Genomic DNA, 21,797 nt, shown 5'->3' on the forward strand with positions numbered 1-21,797 from the left:
CAATTGGAGTGTTGTATTAGGGTTGTAAAAGCCCGATTATCATGTCTTATGGAGACACTCCTAGAGTGCTCCAAACACCTTTAATTATAGTGTAGTATCAGGTTTGTAAATGCCCTATTATCATGCCATACAAAGTCACAACTAGAGTGCTCCAAACACCTTTAATTGGAGTGTTGTGTTAGGGTTGTAAATGCCCTATTATCATTCCATATAGAGTTACTACTAGTGCACCACCTTCAATTGGAGTGTTGTATTAGGGGTGTAAATGCCCTATTATCTTGTCTTAAGGACACACTCCTACAGTGCTCTAAACATCTTCAATTGAAGTGTTGGATTAGGGTTGCAAATGCCCTATTATCTTGCCATATAGGGACACTACAACTGTCCTCCAAACCACTACAATTGGAGTGTTGTATTAGGCTTGTAAAAGCCCTATTATCTTGCCTTATGGAGACACTCCTAGAGTGCTCCAAACACCTTTAATTAGAGTGTTGTATCAGGGTTGTTAATGCCCTATTATCTTGCCATATAGAGATACTGCTGGAGTGCTCCAAACCTGTTCCATTGGAGTGTTGTGTTAGGGTTGTAAATGCCCTATTATCTTTCTAGATAGAGTAACTACTAGAGTGCTCCAAACACCTTTAATTGGAGTGTTGTGTTAGGGTTGTAAATGCCCTATTATCATTCCATATAGAGTTACTACTAGTGCACCACCTTCAATTGGAGTGTTGTATTAGGGGTGTAAATGCCCTATTATCTTGTCTTATGGACACACTCCTACAGTGCTCTAAACATCTTCAATTGAAGTGTTGGATTAGGGTTGCAAATGCCCCATTATCTTGCCATATAGGGACACTACAACTGTCCTCCAAACCACTACAATTGGAGTGTTGTATTAGGCTTGTAAAAGCCCTATTATCTTGCCTTATGGAGACACTCCTAGAGTGCTCCAAACACCTTTAATTAGAGTGTTGTATCAGGGTTGTTAATGCCCTATTATCTTGCCATATAGAGATACTGCTGGAGTGCTCCAAACCTGTTCCATTGGAGTGTTGTGTTAGGGTTGTAAATGCCCTATTATCTTGCTAGATAGAGTAACTACTAGAGTGCTCCAAACACCTTTAATTGGAGTGTTGTGTTAGGGTTGTAAATGCCCTATTATCTTGTCATCTAGAGACACAACTAGACTGCACCAAACAACTTTAATTGGAGTGTTGTTTTAGGTTTGTAAATGCCCTATTATCATGCCATATAGAGTCACAACTAGAATGCTGTAAACACCTTCAATTGGAGAGTCGTATCAGGGTTGTAAATGCCCTATTATCTTGCCATATAGAGTCACTACTAGAGTACTCCAAACACCTTCAATTGGAGTGTTGTATCAAGGTTGTAAATGCCCTATTATCTTGCCATCTGGAGACACTACTAGAGTGCTCCAAACACCTTCAATTAAAGTGCTGTATTAGGGATGTAAATGCCCTATTATCTTGCCATATAGGGACACTACGAGAGTGCTCCAAACCTCTCCAATTTGAGTGTTGTATTAGGGTTGTAAATGTCCTATTAACTTGCTATATAGAGTTACTACTAGAGTGTTCTAAATACCTTCAATTGGAGTGTTGTATTAGGGTAGTAAATGCCCTATTATCGTGTCTTATGGAGACACTCTGAGAGTGCTCCAAACCTCTTCCATTGGAGTGTTGTATTAGGGTTGTAAATGCCATATAAAATGCCCTATTATCTTGTCATCTAGAGACACAACTAGATTGCACCAAACAACTTTAATTGGAGTGTTGTCTTAGGTTTGTAAATGCCCTATTATCATGTCAGTCACGACTAGAATACTTCAAACACCTTCAATTGGAGTGTCGTATCAGGATTGTAAATGCCCTATTATCTTGCCATATAAAGTCACTACTAGAGTACTCGAAACACCTTCAATTGGAGTGTTGTATCAGGGTTGTAAACGCCCTATTATCTTGCCATATAGAGTCACTACTACAATGATTCAAATACCTTCAATTAGAGTGCTGTATTAGGGTTGTAAATACGCTATTATCTTGCCATATAGGGACACTACGAGAGTGCTCCAAACCTCTCCAATTTGAGTGTGGTATTAGGGTTGTAAATGCCCTATTAACTTGCTATATAGAGTTACTACTAGAGTGTTCCAAACATCTTCAATTGGAGTGTTGTATTAGGGTTGTAAATGCCCTACTATCTTGTCTCTTGGAGACACTCCTAGAGTGCTCCAAACACCTTTAATTAGAGTGTTGTATCAGGGTTGTAAATGACCTATTATCTTCCCATTTGGAAACACTAAAAGAGTGCTCCAAACAACTTCAATTGGAGTATTGCATTAGGGTGGTAAATGCCCTATTATCTTGCTATATAGAGACACTGTTAGAGTGCTCCAAACCTCTTGCATTGGAGTGTTGTATTAGGGTTGTAAATGCCCTATTAACTTGCTATATAAAGTTACTACTAGAGTGTTCCAAATATTGGTGTGTTGTATTAGGGTTGTAAATGCCCTATTATCTTGTCTTATAAAGACACTCCTAGAGTGTTCCAAACACCTTCAATTAGAGTGTTGCATCAGGGATGTAAGAGTCCTATTATCATGCCATATAGAGTCACAACTATAATGCTACAAACACCTTCAATTGGAATGTCGTATCCGGGTTGTAAATGCCCTATTATCTTGCCATATAGAGATACTTCTAGAGTGCTCCAAATCTCTTCAATTGGAGTGTTGTATTAGGATTGTAAATGCCCTATTATCATTCCATATAGAGTTACTACTAGTGCACCACCTACAATTGGAGTGTTGTATTAGGGGTGTAAATGCCCTATTATCTTGTCTTACGGACACACTCCTACAGTGCTCTAAACATCTTCAATTGAAGTGTTGGATTAGGGTTGCAAATGCCCTATTATCTTGCCATATAGGGACACTACAACTGTCCTCCAAACCACTACAATTGGAGTGTTGTATTAGGCTTGTAAAAGCCCTATTATCTTGCCTTATGGAGACACTCCTAGAGTGCTCCAAACACCTTTAATTAGAGTGTTGTATCAGGGTTGTAAATGCCCTATTATCTTGCCATATAGAGGCACTGCTAGAGTGCTTCAAACCACTCCAATTTGACACCTATTATCTTTCCATTGGAGTGTTGTATTAGGGTTGTAAATGCCATATTATCTTGATAGATAGAGTAACTACTAGAGTGCTCGAAACACCTTTAATTAAAGTGCTGTATTAGGGTTGTAAGTGCCCTATTATCTTGCCACATAGGGAAACTACGAGAGTGCTCCAATCCTCTCCAATTTGAGTGTTGTATTAGGGTTGTAAATGCCCTATTAACTTGCTATATACAGTTACTACTAGAGTGTTCCAAACATCTTCAATTGTAGTGTTGTATTAGAGTTGTAAATGCCCTATTATCTTGTCTTATGAAGACACTCCTAGAGTGCTCCAAACCTCTACCATTGGAGTGTTGTATTAGGGTTGTAAATACCATATTATCTTGCTAGATAGAGACACTACTAGAGTGCTCCAAACACCTTTAACTGTAGTGTTGTGTTAGGGTTGTAAATGCCCTATTATGTTGTCATCTAGAGACACAACTAGATTGTACCAAACAGCTTTAATTGGAGTGTTATCTTAGGTTTGTAAATGCCATATTATCATGCCATATAGAGTCACTACTAGAATGCTTCAAACACCTTTAATTGGAGTGTTGTATCAGGGTTGTAAATGTCCTATTATCTTGTTTTACGCAGACACTCTTAGTTTACTCCAAACATCTTCAATTGGAGTGTTGTATTAGGGTTTTAAATGCCCTATTATCTTGTCTTATGGAGACACTCCTAGAGTGCTCCAAACACCTTCAACTGGAGTGTTGTATCAGGGTTGTAAATGCCTTATTATCTTTCCATCTGGAGACAATACTAGATTGCGCCAACCACCTTCAATTGGTGTGTTGCATTTGGGATGTAAATGCCCTATTACTTGTCATATGGAGATACTCCTAAAGTGTTCCAAACACCTTCAATTAAAGTGATGTATTAGGGTTGTAAATGCCCTATTATCTTGCCATATAGAGACTACTAGAGTGCTCCAAACACCTTCAATTGGAGTGTTGTATTAGGGTTGTACATGCCCTATTGTCTTGCCATCTAGAGACACAACTAAAGTCCTCCAAACACCTTCAATTGAAGTGTTGTATGAGGGTTGTACATGCCCTATTATCTCGCTATATAGTGTCAATACTAGTGTGCTCCAAACACCTTCAATTGAAAGCGTTGTATTAGGCTTGTAAATGCCTTATTATCTAGCCATGTAGAGAAACAACTAGAGTGCTCCAAACACCTTCAATTGGAGTGTAGTATTAAGCTTGTAAATGCCTTATTATCTAGCCATATTGAGACACTACTAGAGTGCTCGAAACACCTTCAATTGGAGTGTTGTATTAGGGTTGTAAATCCCTATTATCTTGCCATATAGAGTAACTACTAGAATGCTTCAAACACCTTCAATTGGAGTGTTGTACTAGGATTGTAAATGCCCTATTATCTTGCCAAACACCTTCAATTCTAGTGTTGTATCAACGTTGTAAATGCCTTATTAGCTTGTCTTCTGCAGACACTCCTACAGTTCTCCAAAAACCTTCAATTGAAGTGTTGTATTAGGGTTATAAATGCGCTATTAACTTGCCATATAGAGACACTACAAGAGTGCTCCAAACACCTTTAATTGGAGTGTTACATTAGGGTTGTATATGCCCTATCATCTTGCCATATGGAGTCACTACTAGAATGCTTCAAACACCTTTAATTGGAGTGTTGTATCAGGGTTGTAAATGCCCTATTATATTTTCATATGAAGACACTACTAGGGTGCTCCACGCACCTTCAATTGAAGTGTTGTATTAGCGTTGTAAATACCGTATTATCTAGCCATCTGGGGAAACAACTAGAGTATTTCAAGCACCTTCAATTCGAGTGTTGTATTAGGGTTGTAAATGCCCTATTATCTTGTTATATAGGGTCACTACTAGAGTGTTCCAAACACCTTTAATTGGAGTGTTGTATTCGAGGCACTCTAGTATTGTATTAGGGTTGTAAATGCCCTGTTGGCTGGTCTTATGGAGACACAACTAGACTGCACCAAACAGCTTTAATTGGAGTGTTGTCTGAGGTTTGTAAATGCCCTATTATCATGCCATATAGAGTCACAACTAGAATGCTGCAAACACCTTCAATTAGAGTGTCGTATGAGGGTTGTAAATGCCCTATTATCTTGCCATATAGAGTCACTACTAGAGTGTTCCAAACACCTTCAATTGGAGTATCATATCAGGGTTGTAAATGCCCTATTATCTTGCCATCTGGAGACACTACTAGAGTGCTCCAAACACCTTCAATTAAAGTGCTGTATTAGGGTTGTAAATGCCCTATTATCTTGCCATATAGGGACACTACGAGAGTGCTCCAAACCTCTCCAATTTGAGTGTTGTATTAGGGTTGTAAATGCCCTATTAACTTGCTATATAGAGTTACTACTAGAGTGTTCCAAAGACCTTCAATTGGAGTGTTGTATTAGGGTGGTAAATGCCCTATTATCTTGTGTTCTGGAGATACTCCTAGAGTGCTCCAAACCTCTTCCATTGGAGTATTGTATTAGGGTTGTAAATGTCATATTATCTTGCCATCTGGATACACAACTAGAGTGCTCCTAACACCATCAATTGGAGTGTCCTATAAGGTTTGTAAACGCCCCATTTTCTTGCCATCTGGAGACACAACTAGAGTGCTCAAAACACCTTCAATTAGAGTGTTGCATTAGGGTTCTAAATGCCCTATTATCTTGCCATTTAGAGCCACTACTAGTGTGCTCCAAATACTTAAATTGGAGTGTTGTATTAGGGCTGTAAATGCCCTATTATCTTGTCATATGGAGATACTACTAGAGTGCTCCAAACACTTTATTGGTGTTAAGTATTAGGGTTGTAAATGCCCTATTATCTTGCCATATAGAGTCACAACTGAAGTGGTCTAAACACCTTCAATTGGAGTGTCGTGTTAGGGTTGTAAACACCTTATTATCTTGACATCTGGAGACACAACTAGACTGCTCCAAACACCTTCAATTGGAGTGTTGTATTAGGGTTGCAAATGCCCTATTATCTTCCCATCTGGAGACACTACTAGAGTGCTCCAAACACCATCAATTGGAGTGTTATTTTAGGGTTGTAAACGCCCTACTGTCTTGTCATATGGAGATATAACTAGAGTGCTCCAAACTACAATTGGATTGTCGCAATAGGGTTCTAAATGCCCTATTATACTGTTATATTGAGACACTACTAGAGTGGTCCAAGCACCTTTAATTGGCTTGTTGTATTTGGGTTGTAAATGTCCTATTATCTTGCTGTATAGAATCACAACTTATGTGCTCGAAACACCTTCAATTAGAGTTTTGAATTAGGGTTGTAAACACCCTGTTATCTTGTCATATGGAGACACTACTAGAGTGCTCCAAACACCTTTAATTAGTGTGTTGTATTGGAGATGTAAATGCCCTATTATCTTGCCGTATATAGTCACAACTAAAGAGCTCCAAACACCTTCAATTAGAGTGTTGTATTAGGGTTGTAAATGCCCAATTATCTTCTCATATGGAGAATCTACTAGAGTGCTTCAAACACCTTCAATTGGACTGTTGTGTTTGGGTTGTAAATGCACTATCATCTTGTGTTATGGAGACACTCCTAGAGTGCTTCCAACACCTTCAATTGGAGTGCTGAATTTGGGTTGTAAATGCCCAATTATCTTGTTATATGGAAACACTAGTAGACTGGTCCAAACACCTTTAATTAGAATGTTGTATTAGGGTTGTAAATGCCGTATTATCTTGCCATATGGGGACACTACTCGGGTGCTTCAAACACCATCAATTGGACTGTGGTATTAGGATTGTAAAACCCCTATTATCTTTTAATATGGAGTCATTAGTAGGGTGCTCCAAACACCTTCAATTGGAGTATTGGATTAGGGTTGTAAATACCCTATTATCGTGCCATCTGAAAACACTACTAGAGTGCTCAAACACTTAAATTGGTGTGTTGTATTAGGGCTGTAAATGCCCTATTATCTTGTCATATGGAGACAGTACTAAAGTGCTCATAACACTTCATTGGTGTTATGTATTAGGGTTGTAAATACCATATTATCTTGCCGTATAGAGTCACAACTAAAGTGGTCCAAACACCTTCAATTGGAGTTTGTATTAGGGTTGTAATGCCCTATTATCTTGTTATATGGAGACACTCCTAGAATGCTCCAAACACCTTCAATTCGAGTGTTATATTAGGGTTGCAAATGCCTTATTATCTTCCCATCTGGAGAAACTACTAGAGTGCTCCAAAAACCATCAATTGGAGTGTCGTTTTAGGGTTGTAAACGCCCTATTATCTTGTCATCTTGAGATACAACTAGAGTGCTCCAAACAACTTCAATTGGAGTGTCGCAATAGGGTTCTAAATGCTTTATTATCTTGCCATATAGAGTCACTACTAGAGTGCTCCAAACACTTTCAATTAGAGTATAGTATCAGAGTTGTAAATGCCCTATTATACTGTCATATGGAGACACTACTAGAGCGCTCCAAACACCTTTAATTGGTTTGTTGTATTCGGGTTGTAAATGTCCTATTATCTTGCCATATAGAATCACAACTAAAGTGCTCCAAACACCTTCAATTAGAGTTTTGTATTAGGGTTGTAAATGCCCTATTATCTTGTCATATGGAGACACTACTAGAATGCTCCAAACACCTTTAATTAGTGTGTTGTATTGGAGATGTAAATGCCCTATTATCTTGCCGTATATAGTCACGACTAAAGAGCTCCAAACACTTTCAATTAGAGTGTTGTATTAGGGTTGTAAATGCCCTATTATCTTGTCAAATGGAGACTACTAGAGTGCTCCAAACACCTTCAATTGGACTGTTGTATTAGGGTTGTAAATGCGCTATCATCTTGTCTTATGGAGACACTCATAGAGTGCTTCCAACACCTTCAATTGGAGTGCTGAATTTGGGTTGTAAATGCCCTATTATCTTGTTATATGGAGACAGTAGTAGACTGCTCCAAACACCTTTAATTAGAATGTTGTATTAGGGTTGTAAACGCCGTATTATCTTGCCATATGGAGACACTACTCTAGTGCTTCAAACACCATCAATTGGACTGTGGTATTAGGGTTGTAAAACCCCTATTATCTTTTCATATGGAGGCATTAGTAGGGTGCTCCAAATACCTTCAATTGGAGTGTTGGATTAGGGTTGTAAATCACCTATTATCTTGCCATCTCTCAACACTACTAGAGTTCTCCAAACACCATCAATTGGAGTGTTGTATTGGGGTTGTAAATGCCCTATTATCTTATCTTATGGAGACACTTGTAGAGTGCTCCGAATACCTTCAATTGGACTGTTATATTAGGATTGTGAACGCCCAATTATCTAGCCATCTGGTGACACAACTAGAGTCCTCCAAACACTTTCAATGGAGTGTTGCATTAGAGTTATAAATGTCCTATTATCTTGCCATCTGGAGACACTACTCGGGTGCTCCAAACACCTTTAATTGGAGTGTTGTATTAGGGTTGTAAATGCCTTATTATCTTGTCTTATGGAGACACTCCTAGAATGATGCAAACACTTTCAATTGGAGGTATTAGGGTTGCAAATGCCCAATTATCTTCCCATTTGGAGACACTACTAAAGTGCTCCAACTTCTTCAATTGGAGTGTCGTATTAGGGTTATAAACGCCCTATTATCTTGCCATCTGGAGACACAACTAGAATGTTCCACACACCTTCAATTATAGCGTTGCATTATGGTTCTAAATGCCCTATTATCTTGCCATATAAAGTCACTACTAGAGTGCTGGAAACACCTTCAATTGGAGTTTTGTATTAGGATTCTAAATTCCCTAGTATCATGTCATATGTAGACACTACTAGAGTGCTCCAAACACTTTTAATTGGTGTGTTGTATTAGGGATGTAAATGCCATATTATCTTGCCGTATAACTAAAGTGCTCCAAACACCTTCAATTAGAGTGTTGTATTAGGGTTATAAATGGCGTATTATCTTGTCATATGGAGGCTCTACTAGAGTGCTCCAAACACCTTCAATTGGACTGTTATATTAGAGTTGTAAATACCCTATTATCTTGCTGTTTAGAGTCACTACTAGAGTGCTCCAAACACCTTCAATTGGAGTCTTGTGTTGGGGTTGTAAATGTCCTATTTTCTTGTTTGATGGAGACACTACTAGAGTGCTCCAAACACCTTCAATTGGAGTGTCGTATTAGGATTGTAAACGCCCTATTATCTTGCCATCTAGAGACACAACTAGAGTGCTCCAAACATCTTCAATTGGAGTGTTGCATTAGGGTTCTAAATGCCCAATTATCTTGCCATATAGAGTCACTACTAGAGTGCTCCAAACACCTTCAATTGAAGTGTTATATTAGGGTTGTAAATGCCCTATTATCTTGTCATATGGAGACACTATTAGAGTGCTCCAAACACCTTTAATTGATGTGTTGTATTAGAGTTGTAAATGCCCTATTATCTTGCCATATAGAGTCACAACTAAAGTGCTCCAATCACCTTCAAATATTAGGGTTGTAAATGCCCTATTATCTTGTCATATGGAGACAGTACTAGAGTGCTCCAAACACCTTCAATTGGACTATTGTATTAGGATTGTAAATGCCCTATTATCTTGCTGTAGAGAGTCACTACTAGAGTGCCCCAAACTCCTTCATTTGGAGTCTTGTATTGGGGTTGTAAATGCCTTATTATCTTGCCATATAGAGTCACAACTAAAGTGGTCTAAACACCTTCAATTGGAGTGTCGTGTTAGGGTTGTAAACACCTTATTATCTTGTCCTATGGAGACGCAACTAGAGTGCTCCAAACACCTTCAATTGGAGTGTTGTATTAGGGTTGCAAATGCCCTATTGTCTTCCCATCTGGAGACACTACTAGAGTGCTCCAAACACCATCAATTGGAGTGTCATTTTAGGGTTGTAAACACCCTACTATCTTGTCATCTGGAGATACGATTAGAGTGCTCCAAACAACTTCAATTGGAGTGTTGTATTTGAGTTGTATATGTCCTATTATCTTGTCATATGGAGACACTAGTAGACTGCTCTAAACACCTTCAATTGGAGTGTTGTATTAGGGTTGTAAACGCCGTATTATCTTGTCATCTGGAGACACTACTAGAGTGGTCCAAACACCTTCAATTGGAGTGTTGTATTTGGGTTGTAAAAGCCCTATTATCTTGCCATCTGGAGACACAACTAGAGTGCTCCAAATACCTTCAATTGGAGTGTTGCATTTGGGTTGTAAATGCCCTATTATCTTGCCATCTGGAGACACTTCTCGGGTGCTCCAAACTCCTTCAATTGGAGTGTTGTATTAGGGTTGTAAATGTCATATTATTTTGCCATATAGAGACACTCCTAGAGTGCTTAAAACAATATCAATTGGAGCGTTGTATTGGGGTTGTAAAAGTCTTATTACCTTGCCATATAGAGACACCACTAAATTGCTCCAAACACCTTCAATTGGAGTGTTGTATTAGGGTTGTAAATGCTCTATTATCTTGACATATAGAGGCACTACTAGAGTGCTCCAAACACCTTGAATTGGAGTGTTGTACTAGGGTTGTAAATGCCCTATTATCTTGTCATGTTGATTCACTACTAGAGTGCTCCAAACACCAATGAATTGGAGTGTTGTATTAGTGTTGTAAATGTCATATTATCTTGTTATCTGGAGAGACTACTAGAGTGCTCCAAATACCTTCAATTGGAGTGTTGAATTAGGGTTGATTGTTAAACCAATATTTTAGTTCGTTAGTTGGGATCATAGAAAACCATTTTAGTAGGAAATGAGTAATGGACATTGATTGCTAAACCAATATTTTAGTTCATTGGTTATGAATCCCACTAAAAAACCATTTTAGGAGAAAATGAGTGTTTGTTGTAATCACATCTCCACAGGCCAATAACCACCTCACCGAAATTGTACTAAGAGCAAAAACAAAAAAAACCATTTATCTCTATAATGCATATGAAACAGCTACATCACACTAACTTTATATCAAACATTATACATAACCTCCCAGCTTGTCTAATCTGTTCATTGTACAATATAATTAAATTTATTTTTACTTCGTATCATATCAATGCATACCATTGATAAATCATAAGCAAACATTTTCCCAGCACCATCTAACAGAATTTTCAATTTTTGCAGCAGTGGAACTACCAAAGGAAATGGAATAGAAGAGCAAGAATAATAGCACCACCTCTGCAAAAACAATGTCACATCTTTTGTCTATTGCAAATATTAGTTAACTACGTATCACCAGTAGTAATGTCACCTTCTTAGCTAAACTAGGAACTAATTTGTTAAAAAACTATGTTTGTAAGCATAACCACCAAGGGATAACAAGCTTTCCCAAAGTTGCTACCCCTCTTCCAAACACGGCACAGAAAGGAACACTAACTTCTATGACTTTTGTACTGATCTATGACTTCTGCCACAAACTCCTATGTACAACTCTTATCCTAATGTAATTAAAGTATGACTTTTTGTATTGCTTTACTCATCTTACACAGTCCTTTAAGTTCCTACATAATATTCATCCAACCTCAAGCATTGCGGCATGCTGCTAGTTTCTCTCGTAAAATATTAATAAGTTAAATGATAAAGTCAAGTTGTTATTTTCTTAGCAAAAAAAAAAATGTGAAATTTACATTCCTCAAAGGAATTACTAATTATTCCATTATTCCATTAAACAAAGTTATTCTAAAATTAATATTCAATTGGACTACTTTAAATCTTCAATTAATGTTCAAAAAGAAGGGTGAAGATTTTTTGTTTTTTGGCAGATAAATATGATATTTTTAATTTTGGAGAGAAAACTGTAATTTTAAAAGTTTAGGACGGTAAATATTAGCGTCTGTGTGTGTTGTACAAGGACAAATATGTAATTTGTAACTTTAGAGGGAGAAATAAGTATTTCTAATTTTAAATGAGGCAAATAGGAAAATTGTGTTTTAAAAAACAAATATGAAATAAGTATTTCTAATTTTAAGACTTTAAAAATGTACACGAAGTTTCATCTTATTTTTTGAGAGAAAAATGAGGGTAAAGGCCCTCAAGTTTGATTAATCTCTATTCTATTATTAAGCACGTTGGGTGTCCGATCTGCCAACGGCTACGATTGAGAGATGAAACTTCGGATTTGATCTCAGTTCTCCAATTACATATTTTGTCTTCTTTTGATTAAATGTATCTGTTTTGTGTATAGAAGTCTAAATTTAGTTAAAAACATACCCACCACATATGCTGCCACACGATATGTTACAATTAAAATTGAATAAATTCTAAAATTTAGCGATATATTTATCCGTTACCTTATTTTTTTTGTTTGTTTCCATATTTCTCATCTTCAATTGAGAAGACTCCACCTTCCATTTTCTTATTTATTGTTTTCTTACTTCTTCGTTTCTATATGAATCACAATGGAAATCATTTTTTTTTATTTCCTTATTTCTCTTTCTTTGTTTCTATACATATTGGTGTGGGCAATTTAGAATATATTTCCGATATAGTATATATCATTGTGAGTGTGTGTGTTCTAAATTGGAAACAAAGAAGAATATAAATTGGAACGTGTGTGTGAATATATATTTTTCTTATAATATGTGTGTGTGTGTGTGTGTGTGTGTGTATATCCTATACATACACACGATAACACTTTTTATATGTTGATATTGAATTGTTGTATGATATTTGATATTAGATTCGAATAGAGCTATTATTTGATATCATTGGTACTTAAAAATAAAAAATTATCACATCATCAAATTGTTATCAGAGATCACAATTAAAGTTAATTAAAAATACAGAATCATATAAATTTTCTATTAACATGTGTTTTAATTTTTAGATAATTATTATTTTCATTGATATATTTGTTTCTTATAATATGTCCCCGTTGCAACGCACGGATATGATACTAGTAATTGATACAAGATAAAGGTATCAGTGATACAAATTGTTACTATTAATAGATTAGAAATGGCACAAGTTTAGGAAGCAAAAAAAATGAGAAAATATGAAAGCAATTTATTTGAAGTTGTGATGCTAGTCGGGTTGTCTCTGTATTGGCTGTGCCGAAACTAGGGGTGAAAACAAATTGAATACGGATCGGGTAGTGATAAAATTATATCTGTATTTGTTTATTTTTTTTGGATACTGATACAAATTAAATATTAGACGGATATATATGGATACGGATCAGATATTGAATATTTGTATATATACATAAATATTTTTATAATATATATTAAACTACATAATGGCTCCATTTTTTGTGCCTCCACCATGCCTCTATTTTTTAAAACTTTAATAACTCAAAATTTAAAACTTAAAAGTCAAAATAAAACCGTTAGATGTGATATATGTTATTTTCTCTATGTGCTCGTAAAAAATTATCACGCTTCAATTTTTTATTTATGTGAAACAATAAGTTGAAAAATCAACGTCTAAAAATTATCCACATTAATACGTCTTTTACACGCTCTTGATAACAACCAAAATAAAATTGAAATGTCATAATTTTTTTATATGTGCATAGATAAAATGATGTAGATCATATCCAATGGTTTTATTGTGATTTTTAAGTTTTATTTTGCATAGTATATATCTATTTTTTTTTTTGAAGGTTAGCGGCGAATTGTCGCCAACAAATTTATATTGATATAAGAAAAAAAATTTAACAACATTTCCACTAAGTAGTGGCAAGTCCCCCAAAGTGGAGGCAAACCCAAAGAAAATGAAAATGAAGATTAATATAAAATTAAAATCTAATCAGTTGGCAAACACTGTCACGAGTAGGGTGCAGTAATCTCGGGCATGATTTGCTCTTCTCGTCCCTTGGATATCATATATCTTGAGACCAAAAAATGACATCCATAGTTGTATCATTGATCGATAGGTATCCCGGTTTATGCTTTTCGGTTAAGACCTTCCTGTTTCTCTCCTTCCACAAAGCCCATAGACTTGCCGCCTAGATCCTGTTCAAGTATGTTCGATCCTCCTTTGATGCCCTTCGTTGTGACATGTCCCAACTCTGGGAGAGTTTCCTTTCTGTCCTTGGTGGTAGATTGTAGTGGCACCAGACGCCCCTCCAAAAGACCACCGCATAGGGGCATGGCCACATGATATGGTGTGTTGTTTCTGTTTGCGTCGAATTGCACAAGGTGCAACCACTCTGAACTGTGCAACCCTTGATTTGTAAGACTTCTTGTGATAAAATCTTGTTGTCCAGCATGAGCCATAAGAATATTATTATTTTCATCGGGACCTTTATTCTCCATAGAAAGCTGTGATTCATGCAGATAATTCCTTTATGGTGGAGTACTCTATAGGCAAACGAGCAAGTGAAAACTCCTGAGGCAGTCCATTTCCAAGTTAATCCTGTTTGATGTTCCACCGAACATGTATAGAGAGGCAATAGAGGGGACAGTGATTTGAGGAAGAAAGATTCCTCTGTCAGATTGATCGGCCGCCGACTGTCGTGATTCCATATAATATCCTTAACGTGGAAGCCTAGAGCCCTATTTGTTTTTCTCAAACTCCCATAGCCATTTAGCCAACAATGCATCGTTCTGGACTGATAAGTCCATGATTCCGAGACCCACATTCTCCTTTAAGAAGCATACCTTTTCCTAATTTACGAGGTAGTTGATTCCTTTGCACTCTTCATTTCCTTTCCACAGGAAGTTTCTTCTTAGTCTGTCTTTGTGTTTGATCACTCCAGTGGGTAACTTCAATGCCTGCATGTAATAAAGAGGCATTACCGAATGTACTGCTATGACTAGGGTAATTCTGCCCCCATAGGATAGGAAGTTTGAGGTCCAGCCTTGTAACCTGTTTTGAACCGCTGATAGCATAGGTTGGTAATGGATTTTCCTAGGATTCTTTATGGTTAAAGGGAGTCCCAGATATGTGATGGGCAGTTTTGTCGGTGTGCCAATAGAATCCATTGAATTATTTGTACCAATCGATTTAGCACCGCTATCGGGACAAATGATGATTTAAGTGGGTTAAGTCTGAGGCTAGATAGTTCCGTGTATACCTTTATGGTTTCTGAAATAACCGTGAGGGTTTTTGGGTGTGCCTCGGTGATGATAAGTGTATCATCAGCATATTGTATTATCTCCACCGGTAAACACGCGTGTTGGGGCATTAGTTTATCCATATTCTTGATTAATCTTGTCAGTGAATCTGCAGTCAGAATGAACAATAAGGGTGATAGTGGGTCCTCATGACGTAAACCCCTCTTGTGTGTGAAGAAACGGGATTGTGCCCCATTGACCTTGATGGTCGACGATGTAGATCGTAGAATTCCCAATACCAAGGCTATCCATTTCAGTGGGAACCCCCTTTCCACTAGTAGATTTGTTAGGAAGCATCAATTTACCGTATCTAATGCCTTTTCTAAATCCACCTTGTAAAGCATAGATTACAGCTTGTTTTTTGTATAGAAAGATACAAATTCTCTAGCTACGAGGCTGGATTCCATTAAGGATCTACCTTTCCCCAAAGCATATAGCTATTCATCTTCTTCCCCTCCCTCAATTTCAGCTTCCATCTCCGCGAAATCAGCCCACTGGTTTTCAATATCCTCTTCCTATTTCATTTTCTCTGATTCTTCCATGGGTTTCGATTCAAAATGCTCTGTTGATTCTGATTCTTGTAAAGGTTGAGGTTGTTTTATTTGCATTGGTTCAGATAGAACTGGAATCGAGTTACCATCACTAGCCAAGTTACAAATCCCCGGTTCAATTAATTGGTTGTTTGAGGTTGCATCTGATTGAGAAGGGGAAATAGTTATTGGGTTATTGGAAGCTCCTAGTTAATGGGTTTGGTTTATGTTTGGGTTAGAAGGGATAGGTTGGGGATTACGGTTTGTGAAAATGAAAGGCAGTTGGGTCAATTAATTTGGTTTTGGGTTTGTAGAGGAGAATTGGGTTGATATTATATTTTGTTTCAGGTTTGGGTTTAGTCAGGATGTATTTTTATTTGGGGAAGGCCCAAAAAGAAAATTTTCTAATTGGACTTGGCCTGGTATGTTTGGTACTTGAACTGGCTAGGAGTTAAAAGGTGGATTGTTTGCTGACTCACCTGTTGGGTTTTGAATTTTAAAATCTTTTTCACCGTTTCCTATATTCTCTGTAGGTTGTACAAACATTTGTGCTTTTTATTATAGATGGTCAAAGAATTATGGTCCACATGTAATTATCATCATATTTTATGTCTAATCTTGTCAAGCACCTGCAACTCGCAAGATGAAAAACAACATTTATTTAATGCGTACTAATTTGGATTTCTTGTTCTCGTATAAAGTTAACTCTAATTATTATAAATGTATATGTGGTAATATTTCTCATAAAATATAAATAAGTTAAATGATAAAGTGAAGTTGTTATTTTCTTAGCACAAAAAAAAAGTGAAATTTACATTCCTCAAAGGAATTACTAATTATTCTATTATTTCATTAAGAATAATTATATGGGAGCACCTAGCTATCCCCCCGTAACAATCCCCCATTTCATCCCCCAGTCATTAACTACTTCAATAACTACTAACTACTTAGGGGGACCACTTACTATTTGGGGACCACATAATATTTGAAAGATTTTACAACTGGCGCGCGCTAGTATTCATCTATAATGCATCAAGTATTCATATATAACACATCAAGTATTCATACTTAATATATCAAGTATTTTAAAAAAAAAACTGGACACGTTTTTAGAGGTGAGATTTTTTTTCTTCGTTCAATCTAATCAATATTTCTGACAATAGGTGAGAAATTTTGCAAATCTAAAACCACGAATGTTTTTGACATAATTTTATCTTTAAAATGAGATCCATGATGACATACTTTCGAGTTCTCCGTTGTACAAGTATTCATCCTTATCGAGAAAGTATTCATCCTCGTCGTGCAAGTGCAAATATAAAAACTGGACACATCACTCATCCATATTTTACACGTTTTTAGAGGTGATTTTTTTCTCCGTTCAATCTAACCAATATTTCTGACGATCTGTGAAATTTTTTGCAAATCTAAAACCACGAACGTTTTCTACACAATTTTATCTTTCAAATGAGATCCATGATGACATACTTTCGAGTTGTCCGTTGCACAAGTATTCATCTCTTATCGAGAAAGTATTCATCCTCGGTCGTGTAAATGCAAATATAAAAACTGAACACATCACTCATCCATCTTTTACACGTTTTTAGAGGTGGGTTTTTTTTCTCCGTTCAATCTAACCAATATTTCTGACGATCTATAAATAATTTTGCAAATCTAAAACCACAAACGTTTTCTACACAATTTTATCTTTCAAATGAGATCCATGATGACATACTTTCGAGTTGTCCGTTGCACAAGTATTAATATCTTGTCACGCAAGTATTCATACCTAAGATATTAAGTATTCATTTATACACATTGAAGTATTCATTCTAAGACATTAAGTATTCATTCATATATCTCTATTTTTTTTTTCAAAATTTATTTTTATGTCAATTATTTAATACGCAGTGGCCTAATTCACCATTAATAAAGCTTTGTTCTTTGCAAAACTCGCTACTTCATGAGGAAGGAGAATATAAACATGAAAGGGATTAATAGCATATACATATACAAAATTATTTTGATACGATCAACAGTGATAGATCTGACCCGGTAGAGACGTGCTCTAGTATTCATTCATACACAATGAAGTATTCATTCATACACAATGAAGTATTCATTCATATACGTTAAAGTATTCAATCCTGGCAGAGGCGTGCTTGATTGAGATGGAGTGACAGATGATCTCCGGCAGAACGTTCGCTGGAGCAGGAGTAGCAGGCGTAGAGGGAAAAAACCGAGGCGAAAGTGTAAGAGGGAGGGAGCTTATTGTATTTACCATTTTGAGGTGGAAGAGGGAGGGGAGCTTATCGAAGGAAAAATGGAGGCGGAGGAGGAGGTGGGAAAGGGAGGTAGAGGCGGAGGTGAGGTGAGGTGTAGGAGGCGGAGAGAGAGGGAGGTGGGAGGCGGAGGTGAGAGAGGGAGGTGGGAGGCGGAGGTAGGAGAGGGAGGTGGGAGGCGGAGGTGGGAGAAGAAGGTAACAGAAGAAGATGGAGGTGAAAGGGAAAAATGGAGGTGGAAGAGAAAGGGAGAAAAAGGAAAGAAATAAAAGGTTGTTAGAAATAGTAGTTATAGTTATAGTTAAAATAAAAAGTTAGTTGGGGGATGAAATGGGGGATGGATAGGTGGGGGAAATTATAATTACCCTAATTATATTTATCCCCACACTCCTATCCCTCATCTATCCCTACAGCTATAATTTAGAAATGTTGTATTATGGTTCCTACTTAAACACTTCTAAAATTAGAGGGTCAACTTTAAATAAGGAATGTGATAATTATTTAAAAGTTGTATTATGGTCCCCACTAGTTATTTAAACACTTCTAAAATTAGAGGGACCACTTCTAAAATTAGAGGTTGTACTATGGTCCCCACTAATTATTTATCCATACAAAAAATATTTATCACGATAAATGTATACGAGATGATTATTCAAGTATTTTTTACATAGGTACAAGTACTCTAGTGTATAGACATAAATACTTGTAATACTTGATATTAATATTTTTATATGTCAGTCAGTGTCATATGTAAAAAATACTCTTAAGTATATGCATAAATACTTGCACAACGAGGTATAAATACTTGTGTGATAACGAGTTTGAAAGTATGTCATTATGAATCTCATTTGAAAGATAAAATTGCATAGAAGACGTTCGTGGTTTTAGATTCATAAAATTCTTCATAGATCATTAGAAATGTGAACGAGATTGAGTGAAGAAAAAAAACACACACACTCCAAAAACGTGTATGCCCCCCCTCCTGTAATTTGAGATTTGGTTGGAGAAACAATTATTTATGTAAAAAAATTTCATCTTATAGGTATAAAAAAATGTAAAAATTATTCACCTTATGGAAGTTAAGTATGAGGATAAATGGGGGCATAGAGGTACAGGGACAATTATCATGATCCTTTCATTAAACAACGTCATTATAAAATTAATATTCAATTGGACTATTTTAAATCTTCAAGTAATGTTCAAAAAGAAGGGTGAAGATTTTATGTTTTTGGCATATAAAGATGATATTTTTAATTTTGGAGAGAAAACTGTAATTTTAAAAGTTTAGGACGGTAAATATTAGAGTTTGTGTGTGTGTGCGCATTTGTGTCTACATGTGAAAATTTTAAAATTTTGAATTGATTTTGTATAGAGTCAAGTGATCAAAATGCGTCCAAAAAATGAATGCATTAAAATTAATTTATAAAATTTCTAATTTTGACCACTTCACTCTCTACAAAACTAATTCGAAATTTTAAATTTTTTACATGTAGAAGCATCACTCGTAAGGTAAAAGAATTTCAACGATTTGAACTCGTCTCTTGAAGTCAATCCGATAAATTTTAAAGTTGAGTTCAGAAAGAAACTTGTTTAAGAACACCTAGTTCTACTCTAAGAATTTTAAATGATTTAAGTACAGTGCCAATAAATCAGATAGTCTACATCAGAGTATTTTATTTCTATGGAAAAATTAATTTAAAGTTGATTTACAGTCATAATTGATTTGAAGCGTTGAATCTGAAATGCACTGTCCCAATCTCTATCATGCTCTTCAATCTAATTTGTAGATATGGAAGAGAATTTTACTCCCCGGTCCAACCTACTACTATGTGTTCGATTTTATCTACATCACTGTCTGTTCAAAGATTACTATTTACTTTCTCTCCCAAGTTATTCCCTCTATCGTATCTCTTTATATTTCTGAACAACAACTCAGTTCCTAAAATACATTGGCGAGAGTCCGAAGCAGAGAGAAAGCTATTTTGCAAATCAATTGGCCCCATCTCAATTTCTTATTTGGGTAATAAGATTAAGAGAGAGAAAAGGTATGTCCTGCTTGTTTTGGTGTTGCTCTGTAATAATAGAATCCTGCTTGTTTTCCTAAGCTAAGTCAATTTGTGAAACATTCAAGACAGTAGTCATTTATCTGTATTTCCATGCATTAATTTTGGTTTATAAGTAACGCTGGAACCTTTTTGTATTTGAGTAAATAAATACATGGGACATGGGTAAACAATTAGTACTGTTAGGCGATAAGTTTTAGTCAATAGACACCAACCCAGTACACACTTTTCGATGATCAACTCGGGGAAACTACATGCTCCCTTTTGTTCATGTGATGTTACCAAATATAAACAGTATACCAGAAGAGCAATAACAGTACCAAATTAGCACCACTAGATTATTTCAAATATCAAATTGGAAATATTCCACACGAGAACTGAATCAGACCAAGAAGTTAATTATCAGAAATAATGTTGGGCTGCTTAATTTGATTTATATTTTCATACTAGCTTAAGCAAGAATTCATATTTGTCTCAGTTAGAACCTTTATAAAGAATAAAAAACACCTTGGAAATAAAGAAGAAACCTTATTGAGCCCGAAGCACATCATGACGGAACACAAACAACAACTGTTCGTTATGTAACTATGCTTAAATAAATTTTAAATATGAATATAAAATAACTAAAAATAATTTTACATATGTTGAAAATAGGTAACACGAAAGTTATATTTATCAAACTTAATACTATTTTATATTTTTGAAGTGCCTCCTTGCATAATTTCACTAGGTTGACTTGGCAATGTCCATTTCAATGAACTTTGTTGATATTACTCCGACAAGTTGGATGTTCTCAAATTAATTCACACTGAAGGTGGAAGATTTGTGGTGTTATACCAGTCATGGGTCCTGGTCAATTTTTATACTTTTTAATCATGCAGAGATTTTTAGGAATATCTGGGGTGATATTTTTGTTCATCATATAAGATGAAATTTCTGAATTAAATTTTAGACTCAACTTCAATAAAAAAAAGGTCCCCTTATTGTGTTTTATATGAAAACATAATTTCTAGACTATAGAGTTTGGGCATTATAGCGGTGCTACAGTGTTTTTAGACCATAAAAGCTCTGACGCTATCGGTCTTATAGCGTGTATTTCGCACTATAACGGCGCTATTTGGACATAGTATTTTTTTTTTAGCCATTTCGTTATGACACGATAAATACTATTTAAATCTTTTGATGAACCCATAACAAGGTCAAAAAAATTAGAAAAATTGATGGGAATTCTTACATTACCTCCGAGCTAATCTTTTTTCTTCCCACTCAGCTACCAACGACAATATATGTGCTTTTTATTATAGATGGTCAAAGAATTATGGTCCACATGTAATTATCATCATATTTTATGGGATTTGGCTAATATGCTATGGGTTGCATAGAGGCCTTCCATGCTACGGCTCAATATTCAACTTTTCAAAATTCTAACGGTCGATCCGAACCGTTCATCTTGTTCTCTATATTAATATGTGCTTGGAGATCAAATTTTACATTTTTTGGAAATTTTTTACTATTTTTTTAGATTTATTGAATATCGCTGTTTTTTATGGTCCAGATTTGTCTGAAAAACAGCGATTTTCAAAAAATCTAAAAAAATAGTAAAAAATTTCCAAAAAATGTAAAATTTGATCTCCAAACACATA

This window comes from Carex rostrata, chromosome 21, assembly GCF_964058835.1.
Source record: "Carex rostrata chromosome 21, lpCarRost1.2, whole genome shotgun sequence".
In the NCBI taxonomy this organism is placed as follows: Eukaryota; Viridiplantae; Streptophyta; class Magnoliopsida; order Poales; family Cyperaceae; genus Carex; species Carex rostrata.